Source organism: Tamandua tetradactyla, chromosome 12 (genome assembly GCF_023851605.1).
Source record: "Tamandua tetradactyla isolate mTamTet1 chromosome 12, mTamTet1.pri, whole genome shotgun sequence".
Lineage (NCBI taxonomy): Eukaryota > Metazoa > Chordata > Mammalia > Pilosa > Myrmecophagidae > Tamandua > Tamandua tetradactyla.
The window spans coordinates 15411396-15424209 of NC_135338.1; the positions used below are offsets into that span (position 1 = coordinate 15411396).

Genomic DNA, 12814 nt, shown 5'->3' on the forward strand with positions numbered 1-12814 from the left:
ATACTATACAATAAAAAACAGAAATGAAGAAAAACAAAAGGGATCAGCTTAACTCCATCCTTGATAATAACCTTGGTTCAGACTTACTAATGGAGATGAGGAGCCGTTCTTTACCAGGGACCCTTCAGTGTTCTGTCACCAATCCAAGGAGGTCTGGAAAGGAGGATCTTGGCTCTGGGTCCATAGGGTGTGTTGGAGGAATTTTCCTGGAAACAGGGTTTTCCAGATTACTCAGCTTCCAATGACTCTCATAGGAGCACACAGGGCACAGTCCCAGAGGGGGCCTAGGATGTCTGTCAGGACAGTCCAGTTTCCAATGACCATCATGCTGACACACCAGGTAAGATCCCAGTGGGGGCTTAGGATAGAGGAGTTAGAAGAGGGGTTGGGTTTCTGAGAAGAGGGGTTGGGTTTCTGAGAATCAAACCTGAGGGCAGCAGCTAGGAGGGAAGCTTTGGCCTGATCTCATTTGTGTTTGTCTAATTTGGCTTCCTCCTCTATATTGTTAAAGATCTTAAAGGTTGTTTTAAGTCTTTTTGAGGATTTTGAGCCCCATTCTCTAGGTTTTGCAACTTTTTCCTGGTATCAGGATAAGATTGTGTGATGAAGTGAATGTGGAGGTACAGTTGGCTAGAGACTGATTCAGGGTGTAAGTTAGTGGATTTGAGGAGAAACTGTTAATTTATTTATGGATGCAGCCAGATTTTCATCAGGTTTTTGTGATCACAATTTGTCTGCCTTAAAGACAGCCTTTTTTATGCTTCTATTTTGCAGACTAAATAGATGGCCACGTGGGTAAGGTCAGGGGTATCGGGTTGGTAAGTCTGGGCTGGAGGAGTGGTTGGCCTGATAGGTGAGTTCATAGGAGTGGGTGAGGTGTGGGAATTCTTTAATGCATGTGGCAGGGTTTTCAGAGAACGACCCTAGTCAGTTTTCTATTTGATTAAATAAGAGGTGAAAAGGGAATGTGTACTTTATTCTTTCAGCTCACACTACTTCTTGGAGGGCTAAGAAGGGAGCCTGTGTCTGGGCAGAGTGAGGAAGTGGGGGGTTAGGACCTGCCTTTGTGTGGCCAGGTGTGGTGGGTGGTGATGAGAGGGGGAAGGGTGGAGCCCTCATGAAGGGGTGTGAGGAGGGGAGAAAGGCGGGGTGGTAACTGTACCCCAGCATGGGCAGGAGGAAGTGGGGGTGGAGGAAGAGTCCAGAGACAACAGTGGAGAAATGTCAGGAGGAGGTACAGGAGAAGCACAATCCAATGAACCAAAGTCAAAATTTTTACAGGATTTACAGGAGGGGAGAGAGGAAGAGGAAGGTTTTTGAAAGGGTTTTGATGTAAGAGAAGACGTTGGTAAGAGGAACAGGACTGCCAAAAGAGGGGTGTTTACAAAGGTAAAATAAAAGCTTCCACAGAGGAACTTCAGACCACCTGCCACTGTGCTGGCTGAAGTTCCCTAAGTCTTGAGAATTGAAAGTGCCATTTTCTGGATATTAACTTTCATTATCTAACTTGTATTGCAGCCACTCATAGAAAATGAGCTTTTTGGGTCTGATGTCTCCTCTGGGTACAGAGTTATGGAGGAAACAGCTTAAAGGTATGAGGGTTTTGGGGGGGGAAGGGTATTTTCAGCAGCATGGGTGAGGCTAAGGAATATTAAGGTGGACTGTGCTTAGAACCAGTTATCTCCAGAGCCAAGGGGTTTTCCCCAGGAGGCAGTGGGCATCCTGCTGCCATGGCAGTCAGGAATGGTGAGGATTATTTTTTTCCCACAAGTGCATGAGCATCCCACCCACCATGGCCCTCGAAGATAGTGAAGACTATTTTCCCATGAGGATGTGGGTGTTCTGCCCACAATGGCCATAGGGGTTGGTGAGCATCTGGACAATGGAGACAGGAGAGAGAGAAAGAGCAGGATCCTCTGGTAGAAGAATCCTTAACCCCCCCCCCACTGTGATTTGTGTCTGGTGTTGGGTGGGTTTTCAGCTCTGGCAGGGTGGAGCTGGGTGTGTGGGGAGTACAGGCTGTGAGGATGTGGTAGGTTGAGCAGAAACACAAAGAGAGAAAGAGAGAGAGATGAGAGGAGAAAAAAGGCCTGAACATATGGAACTTCACTCCATTGTCCAGTCAGATAAATGAAATTAAGATTTCACAGTATTTTATTATTAAAAGTCCTGCTCTCTGGCTGCTATGATTTGTTGTCTAGTTTATATTGTGGCTGAACAGTGCTATAATAAAATATGAGATGCTAATGTCAAATTTTCTTTCAGTAATTTAAGGTTTGTATTGTGTAAGTAGGCGCCCCAGGGAGAAGGTAGCTGCAGAGGGGAGGGTGGCTTATTACTGACAATAGCATACACATACACTTGCCCAGACCACCTGCCACCCCACCATTTTGTTACACATTTTAATATTACATTTTATTCACTCCCTGACATGCAACACACATGCATCATTACTTATATGTCTTTATATTTTAGAATATGCAAGAAGAAGAGAGGGAGGTAAATAACAAAAGTGTAATACAATACTACTGGGTTTCATAATTACCCATATGATTACCTTTGCTAGAGGTGCTTATTTTTTTCTGCCACCTTGACCCACTGTCTAGTGTCTTTTCCTTTCAGCTTGAAGAATTCACTTTAGAAATGATGCATCAGCCTATACATCGTAGCTGGGCCATGAATGTGATGGGCAACCTAAGGGGTAGAGTACAGCTGAGGAAAACAAATTCTTTTAGGACATGATGATTAAACAAAAGACAATGCTGGGAATTGGTTCCAGTCACCTAAAGGCCATAATTCCCTGCATGATGGTTCAGTAACATCTCAGTCTAAGAAAAAGGGCACTGAGGTCAAAGGGCAAATGCATTTCTACTGTTGTGACTCTAATATTTTCCCCAAGCACATGGTAGGGACAGTTTTTGGAAATTGGGATTAAGATGCTGGGAGGAAGCTCCATTCTCTTGAGTTCAAGCGTCTTATACACATAGAAATGAATACTTACTTTTTATATTTTGGAATTTAGCCCTGTGTTTTATGATTTTTTTCTCTATTTTTATTGAAATATTTTTAAATAGTGACATTCTTCTCAAGTTTCTTCTAAGTTTCATTTAAAGTGAACTGCTATGCTTGGGTCAAGCTCTCAGAGAAGAAGACATCAGATATCAGAGAAAGGGGCTGAGGCTGAGCCAGGGGGGTTGCGTCTCACTTCCTCACTGACATGTGTCACTGTGGAAATGGTTGCTGTGCCACAGAGCACAGTAATACTCAGCCTCATCCTCAGGCTGGGCCCCTGTGATGGTGAGGGTGGCTTAGTCCCCAAGCAGGGAGCCTGAGAAGCAGGCAGGGACCCCTGGGATCCTATTGCTGGTGCCCCCTATCAGACCCCGGGGAGCCTGGTAGGGTTTCTGTTGGACCCAGCTGGCATAGTTACTGGTGGTGACAGCCCCAGCACTGGAGCCATAGGTGAGTGTGACTGTCCCTCCAGGGGATGTGGACAGTGAAGTTTCCTGAGTCACCACAGCCTGGGAAATGACTCCTAAAAAAAGGAGAGACTAATGGTCAGGAGAGTAGATGGAGTTGTTCCCTGAACCCACCCCAAGTCCAGGAAGCCCCCACTGACCTGTGCAGTGAGCTAGAAAGGTGAGCAAGAGAGGGGTCCAAGCCATGGTGGAGACACCTCCAGGGTTCTTCTTTCCAACTTGGCTCACCCCAGAGTCAGCTTCCCCAGCTCTCATTATAACCCTAAGTCTGTGTGCAGGGTGGGGCTTTCATGGAAATGAGCTCCCTCCCTGGAGGACTCAGCAACTTGCCAGTTTACAGTTGATTGTGAGGTTTCCCATCAGGGGCCATGTGGTAATTGGCCCACAGGACCACATCCCAGCTGTGTTCACTTTCCCAGGGCCTGGCCCACGGTGTCATCTGGTGTCCACGTAGGAAACAGCACAGATGGAGGGACACCCTGAGTCAGGTCTTTCTTTGTACTCCCTCGGCTGCTCCTCAGGCCTTCAGTATGCAGTTCCCTCAGAGGGTCAAATTCACGCCCTCCCATACTCCAGGTAAGAAACCTGGTGAAGGAATTCTGGGAAGAGATGGGACTTGAGTACTTAACTCGTCATCCCACTGCAGCCATCTCATTTGAGTACACCTGGACTGCCCTGGGGCCTTAATTTAGGTTTCCCAGGGCCCAGCTTATGACCCACCACTGTAACCACCTGGCAGTGAAGGCCCCGTGGTCAGAAGTTTGGATTCTCCAAGGACCCATTATCAAGTCAGAATTACTTTCTAAATTGTGATATAACTCATGTAGTGTTAAACTGTAAACTTTGGTGTGTTTTACTATATATGTATTCTTGTATAGTCATCTCTAACTCCAAAACATAGTGACCCATTAGCTGTTATTTCCCAGTTCCTCTTTTCTGTATACACAGGCAACCATTTATCTAACTTTTCTCTGTCTTTTTCTATGTGGCTTCTATTCATGATCATAATATTTTCAAGATTCATCCACATCAGAGCATGTATTAGTAAACCATTTGATTTTATGGCTGAATAATCTTCTGTTGTGCTTTCCTTTAATTGTTATATGGACATGTGGATTGTTACTTCAATGCAGCTGTTATATATTAGTGTGCTGGGGATATCTTTGTGCATGCTTTTGTGTGGTCAAAAGTTTTCAGTTTTCCTTAGGTGATTCTTTGATACAGAATTGTTGGGTCATATAGTAACTGAGATATATGGCAACTCCATAGTTAAATTTTTAGGAATATAAACTCCTCTACAGCCATCATTTTTCATTCCCATCACTAATGGCTGAGGACTTTTGCCCCCACAGCCTGGAGACGTAAAGTCCAGATAACCAAAAACACTTATTCTTCTTTTGGCCTAGAGTTTTAGCATGAATTGTTTCTCATTTTGCTTTTGATTGTATTCCCCTAAAGGAAAATGGAGTTGAGCATCATTTCATTTGCTTGTTGTGAAGACAAGGGCTGCTTGTTTCCCTGGATCATTTCTCAGAACCCAAGCTCAGGCCCACTAGCCCCCCTCTCACTTATGAGCCTACATACCCTGAGGGGTGGGTCTCTCCATTGAATCCATGGCACTGGTTCTGTCTATGGCCCCCAAGGGCTATGTAGATTATAAAGGTCAGTGTGTCCACCCTGTCATCCCACTTGTTCAGGAAGAAGCTCAGGCCAAGAGGATGATTTGGGAATCAGAATATTTCTGTTGATAATTCCACTTAATCAGGGTTCTACCTTTAGAAAATCAGGCCCTGGGAATAGACAAAACCTCTCTGTTGCCTTCTCTTCAGGTTGGGATACATTACTGAGCAAGAGCTCACTGCCTGCCATGCCAAGAGGCCAGTACTATGACATCAGGATTTTGAGAAAAGAGAGTATTATTGCAAGGTCAATGAGGAAGGAGACAGGAAGCAAACTCAAACCTGTCTCCCTGATCTGAGAATTTAGGGGAGTTTTGTGGGATGGGAACGAAGTGAGCTTGGAACAGTGATGGGGATTCAGTTTGCTATAGTCTGCTTGGTTGTTGATGGCATTGTTTATATTTGCTAGTGACTTGTCTGTGGATGGGATCTTCCTTGGTGAGGGTCCCCTCACATTTTATATGCTTCCAGGGTCTCCTCATCCTTGTCATCTTGGTTCTGAAGGTGGTGATTTCCATTTCTGGTGTCACAAAGGTCATTTAAAGGACAAAAGTCATTGTTGTCTGCACATGCTCATGTTATATGACCACAGTCCAACAAGCTCAGAATAGGTTGCAGGATCAGAGAGTATCCCTCAAACCAGTTTTGGCCTGCCCACACTTTCAGATGGTGGCCACAGAGCCACAGTTAGGAACTGTCAAACCTTAGGAGTCAGAATACAGGGCTAAACACACAGTCCCCAATCTTCCTGCTGCCTGTGCACCCCATGGCCATGCCCCACAGTGCCCCACAGACACCAGATGTCTCCTTGGTGTGATCAGCATAGATTATTTACTTTTACCATAGGAAGGGGCTCATACATGGAAATTGAGAGACCTGGGCAATATGTTCCATGGCAGAGGTGAAGCTTTAAGAGTTCTTAGACACCAGAATATGCAGTAAATGAAGCACAAAGACTTGTTGTGAAAGATGCTGTCAAACCCTATTCTGTTAATTCCTTCATGAATCAACTTATTTAGAAACTGAGTTAATTTGGGGACACACACACAAACAAGAAATCAACATCTTCACTGTTTGGTATGCACAATGTTGCAGCAAATTTTGAAAAGGTACTCTGAACATATTAATCATAGAGTCCAATATGAGTGTATAATCCCACTGATAGTACTGACACCAAAGAGTAGAAACTTTTTAAAAATTTTGTACCAAATAAACATTTCTTGCTTTAGTTTTACACAGAAGTTAAAGTTTTAAAGTATGACTGGCCATCTGTTTTCAACACCCTGCAATATTGACATTTCTTTGTTCTTCCTCATGCAAAAACATTTTTTAATTTTTACACTTAGTCACTACCATTGTACACTCTAGGCATTCCTAATTATGCCATCTCAGTCTTTATCATCTATCTTTCCTTCTGGTTTCATATGTGCCCCCAGCCCTCCTCCCTCTATCATTGTCACATTCAGCTTCATTCAGTGCTCTTACATTATTATGCCACAATCAGGTAGTATTGTGCTATCCATTTCTGAATTTTTACAATCAGTACTCTGAATAGATACTGAGCGATGGTATTGGCGGATCACATGGCAATGCTATACTTGACTTTCTGAGGAATCACCAAACTGCCTTCCACAGCAGATGTACCATTTTACAATCCCACCAACAATGGATAAGTGTGTCTCTTTCTCCACATTCTCTCCAGTACTTGTCATTTTCCGTTTTATTGATAATGGCCATTCTGGTGGGTGTGAGATGATATCTCATGGTGGTGTTGATTTGTATTTTCCTAATAGCCAGGGAAGTTGAGCATCTTTTCATGTGCCTTTTAACCATTTGTATTTCCTCTTCTGAGAAGTGTCTGTTAATGTCCTTTGCCCATTTTTAATTGGGTTGTTTTTCTTTTCGTTGTTGAGTTGAACAATCTCTTTATATATTTTGGCTATTAGCCATTTATCTGATGTCATTTCCAAATATTGTCTCTTATTGTGCAGGCTGCTTTTTTACTTTTTTGAGAAAGTTCTTTGATGTACAAAAGTGTTTTAATTTTTTTCTTTTTTTATTAATTAAAAAAATTAACAAACAAAACATTTAGAAATCATTCCATTCTACATATATAATCAGTAATTCTTAATATCATCACATAGTTGCATATTCATCATTTCTTAGTACATTTGCATCGATTTAGAAAAAGAAATAAAAAGACAACGGAAAAAGAAATAAAATGATAATAGAGAAAAAAAAACTTAAAGTGTTTAATTTTGAAGAGCTCCCATTTATCTATTTCTTTCTTCAATGCTCATGCTTTGGGTATAAGATCTAGGAAACTGCCTCCTAATACAAGTTTTATAAGATGTTTCCCTACATATTCTTCTAAAAGTTTTATGGTCTTAGCTTTAATGTTTAGGTCTTTTATCTATTTTGAGCTAATTTTTTTTGTATAAGGTGTGAGATGTGGTGCCTCTTTCATTCTTTTGCATGTGGATATCCAGTTCTCCAAGCACATGTATTGAAGAGACTGTTCTGTCCCAGGTGAATTGGCTTGACTGCCTTATCAAAGATCACTTGTCCATAGATGAGAGGGTCTATATTTGAACATTCTATTCAATTCCATTGGTCAGTATATCTGTCTTTATGCCTGTACATGCTGCTTTGACCACTGTAGCTTTGTAATACACCTTAAAGTCAGGTACTGTTGGAACTTTGACTTCATTTTTTTATCTCAGGATATTTTTAGCTATTTGGGGGCACCCTCCCCTTCCAGAAAAATTTGGTTATTGGTTTTTCTATTTCTGCAAAGTAAGTTTTTGGAATTTTAATTGTTATTACATTGGCTCTAAAGATCAATTTAGGTAGAATTGACATCTTAACTACATTTACTCTTTCAATCCATGAACACCGTATGCCCTTCTATTTATTTAGGTCTTCTGTGATTTCTTTTAGCAATTTCTTGCAGTTTTCTTTGTATAGGTCATTTGTATCCTTAGTTAAATTTATTCCTAAATATTTTATTCTTTTGGTTGCAATTGTAAATGGATTTTTTTTCTTAATTTCACCCTCAGATTGCTCATTACTGTTGTATAGAAACACTATGGGTTTTTGAGTGTTGATCTTGTAACCTGCCACTTTGTTGTACTCATTTATTAGCTCTAGTAGTTTTGTTGTGGATTTTGGGGGTTTTTTGATGTATAGTACCATATCATCTACAAACAGTGAGAGTTTTACTTCTTCCTTTCCAATTTTGATGCCTTGTATTTCTTTTTCTTGTCTAATTGCTCTGGCTAGAACTTTCAGCACAATGTTGAATAACAACGGTGACAGTGGACATCCTTGTCTTGTTCCTGATCTTAAGGGGAAAGCTCTCAGTCTTTCCCCATTGAGGATTGTGGGTTTTTCATATATTCCCTTTATCATTTGAGGAAGTTCCCTTCTCAAAGAATAGAAAATTTATGTCTCTACAACACTATGATAATTGAAATTATTATGTACCCAGAAAAGCCATATTTTAATTCAGATCCAATTCTTGTGAGGTCAGACCTATTATTTAGCATGGGAAACTTTGACTGGATTGTTTCCAAGGAGATTGAAACAGAGTCATGGGATCCCTATACCTCTAATTTATCAACACACCAGGAATATCTCATTTAAATAAAAGCACAACTGTTTTCTCTCCTACTGGAAAGCCTTAAAATCACACTATCCTGGGATTTTCTTTTCTTTTCAGTACTGTTTGCTTTGTGATGCCATCATCATGAAGGAATCACCAGGACTATTTTATATCCACTGTTGCATCTGTAATTGTTTCTTCATAATGATAGTCTACCAGCATTCTCCTTATTTGGATTAAATAACATCTAAAGAAATAAATATTAAAAAAGAAAATAAAGATATCATTGAGGACATATTTTATAGTAACTGATACAATTTTTAAAAGTTTTTTCTTGAGAATTATTATAATAGTTCAAATATATTGATGTCTATGGATAGAAAAGTACACATTAAAGCATTGGGTGTCCTTCATAAAAAAATGTTAAATGCATATTAAGCAACACAAACAGACTTATGCACACTGATGTTCATAGCAGCATTATCCATAATTTCCAAAAGATGGAAACCGAATGCCCATCAACAGACAAGTGGATTAACAAAATGTGGTATATTATATATTAACAAAATGTGGTATATATATATGATGGAATGTTATGCAGTAGTAAGATGAAATAATATCCTCAAGCATATGGTAAGATGGATGAGCTTTGAGGACATAATACTGAGTGAAACAAGCCAGAGACAAAAGCATAGATACAGTATGACTGCACTTTTAAAACCATAGTAAAGGTAAAATTGGAGGCTTATAATACAGATTATAGGGGATTTGGAGATACATAGAAGCTATAGGTGGCTGAATGGTTATCTAATGAGGTTGAACTCAAATGTAAGGAAATAGATAGAAGTGAGGGTGGTTCTTAGTGACTCTATAAGTAATATTACCATATTGAAGGTAAACATGATTTAAAGGGGTTGTATAGATTATGTGTCCCATTGATTAACACTACAAATATAAATATGTTCTTGCATGAACTTCTCCAAAGGTATGATTCATGTACAAAGAGTTCAGGGTATAGGGGGAAAACTTCTATTGCATGCTATAGGAATTGTTTAACAGGAAAACATCAGTAATACTACAGCAACACCAAGGATAAATAATGTTTGCAGGGGCAAGAGTTAAGAGGAGGTTTAGAGCTCCTATTTCATGAGAGTGTGTTTACTGGTTATCTTTCTCTTGGGAACAATGAAATTATCTAAAACTGAGAGTGTTGATGGACTGTGGACTTTGGACATTATACATGATATCTAATGAATGTAGATGGGTGAAGTGTGAACTGACTGAGAAGTCGATTGGCAAATGATGGTGTATATATATGCTCAAATATTATGTTGTTACAAAAAGGAACAAAGTTGTGAGGTACTCAACATTCTGAACGAACGTGTGGGACAATTGGTGAGGCAAAATAAGCCAGGAACAAAAGAGCAGTTATTGTAGGGTCTCATTTAGAAAATGTTTATAAAAAAAACAGTGGTTTACTCTCTCTCCAGCCAACATGACGAGCAGTCTCACCACCCTCCCCCTCTCTGCATGAGACATGACTCCCAGGGGTGTGGTCCTTCCTGGCAACGTGGGACAGAGATCCTGGAATGAGCTGAGACTCAGCATCAAGGGACTGAGAAAAACCCTAGAAGGAGTTGAGAATTAACATCAAGGGATTGAGAGAACCTTCTCGACCAAAGGGGGAAGAGTGAAATGAGACTAAGTGTCGATGGCTGAGAGATTCCAAACAGAGTCGAGAGGTTATCCTGGAGGTTATTCTTATGCATTAAGTATATATCACCTTGTTCTTCAAGATGTAGTGGAGAGGCTGGAGGGAACTGCCTGAAAATGTAGAGCTGTGTTCCAGTAGTCATGTTTCTTGATGATGATTGAACAATGATATAGCTTTCACAATGAGACTCTGTGAATGTGAAAACCTTGTGTCTGATGCTCCTTTTAGCTACTATATCAATAGAAGAGTAGAACTTATGGAATAAAAATAAATAATAGGGGGAACAAATGTTAAAATAAATTCAGTTTGAAATGCTAGTGGTAAATGAAAGCGAGGGGTAAGGGGTATGGTATGTACAATCTTTTTTTTCTCTATTATCATTTTATTTCTTTTTCTGTTGTCTTTTTATTTCTTTTTCTAAATCAATGCAAATGTACTAAGAAATGCTGAATATGCAACTATGTGATGATATTAAGTATTACTGATTATATATGTAGAATGGAATGATATCTTAATGTTTTGTTTGTTAATTTTTTTATTAATAAAAAAAGATTAAAAAAAACAGTGGCCTAGATTGTAAGCTCTTGCAGCAGTCACATTTTTGTCTGGAGTGGTAATTCTTACACTGAATTTTGTGAGGCTGTTTTATAAATGTATAACCTGGTATCCAGAGATAAGAATGAAGGCAATTAGGTTGGATTTAAGGTAATTCACAACACAGAGGTTAGGAAGATATTGTCTTTTTTTAGAGTCTCACCTACTCTTTGAGACCAAAGGAAGAAAGGTTTATTTGTCCAGAACCTACATTTTCTGTAGCACATAATCTAACTCAACCTGTCTGGATAGCTCATTTAAAGAATTGAAACACAGGGAGCCCAGAAGAATGGGAGCCTTTAATCCTATGTAGCTCAATGGAATGCCTGGATACATCCCACAATATATCAAGTAGATAATCAAAAAGTACTGGCCAAGTTTCTTGAGGGAGAGGGATAGGAGAAAAAATGTGGAACTATTAAGCTTTACCACCATGGAAAACATCATACTATGTCAAACGTTAGTGACACCCAAATAAATAAGTCAAGTCCTTGATCTTGAAGCTTAGTCTTGTGAAGCTTATGTAGGTAGTGGAGAAGCTCAGCCCCCCTCTCTATATATGCCTAAGAGTCACCTCTGAGGACCTCTTTTGTTTCTCAGAGGTGGCCTCACTCTATGACCAAAGCTGCAGGTGAAATCATTGCCCATCCTCCCTTCAAGGGACATGACATCCAGGGGTGAAAGTCTCCGTGGTGCTGTGGGAGATAACTCCCAGGGATGAGTCTGGCCCTGACAAAATGGGCTCAACAATGCCATTTTGACCAAAAGAGGGAAAATAAGTGTGTCAAATAAGGTATCAGTGGCTGAAAGAGTTCAAATAGAGTCTACAGGTTGCTCTAGAGTCCAGTCTTATAAAAGCTTCAGTTAGACATTGCTACCTATCATAACTTGCCAAACCCTAAGCTAAACCATTCCAACCAGTCCTAAAGAATATCTAGAGCAATATATGAGATACTACAAAGGTTCTATGCATTAAGGTAACTTCCTGGAAACTTACAACCTCCAGATGTGTCTCTGGACCAGATAAGTCTGAAGAGATGCAAGCCTCTCCAGAACATCAGCTAGTTCCAGCTACTTGCACACTATTATTGACAGCTCTTTCCAAGATGAAAAAGTTAGAATGGGCATAGCCCAAATACCTCTGAAAATTGGGAGGAAGATCAAAGGTGATGAGGGGTTATATACAGAAGGTTGGGTCTAGCAAATATGTATGATCATTGAATCATTATATTGACATTTCCTTTAGTCTCCAGTATCTTAGAACAGCTAGAAGCAAAAATCAAAAATTGTGGAATTGTAACCCTGAAATCTGAAATCTGTTCTACAACTAATTGTTGTGCTGTGCTTTGAAATTTATTACTTTTTTGTGTATGTTATTTTTCACAAAAAAGAAAAAAAGCAATGTTAAAAAAGCATATATTCCTCCTAACATCCAATGTCCTAGAGCAGCTAGTAGGAAAAGTCTGAGATGATGGTATGGTAGCCCATAACAGATCAGTCCTGTAACTACTTGCTGAAGAGTGCTTTGAAAAGTATTGTTTTTTTCTTTCTTTGCTTTGTATATATGTTATGTTATACAATACAAATTTTAAAAAGTATATTAAACAATAATAGTGTATGAAGGAGTCAGTAACAAGAGAATTTATTTATTTATTTTTTATATTAATCTTCCCCCTACAATACTGCTATTACATTTATTAAAGGAATATATATATATGGCAAGACCTGAGCCCTCACTTTGTCC

The 12814-nt window shown here is 39.8% G+C and overlaps 1 long non-coding RNA gene across 1 annotated transcript; it reads left to right on the forward strand.

The window, feature by feature from the left end:
* Positions 1–1229: 1229 nt before the first annotated feature.
* Positions 1230–10828, forward strand: LOC143651229 (uncharacterized). The gene is made up of 3 exons (XR_013159922.1): positions 1230–1389; positions 1519–1592; positions 10253–10828. It is a non-coding gene; the product is annotated as an uncharacterized LOC143651229 (long non-coding RNA).
* Positions 10829–12814: the final 1986 nt, after the last annotated feature.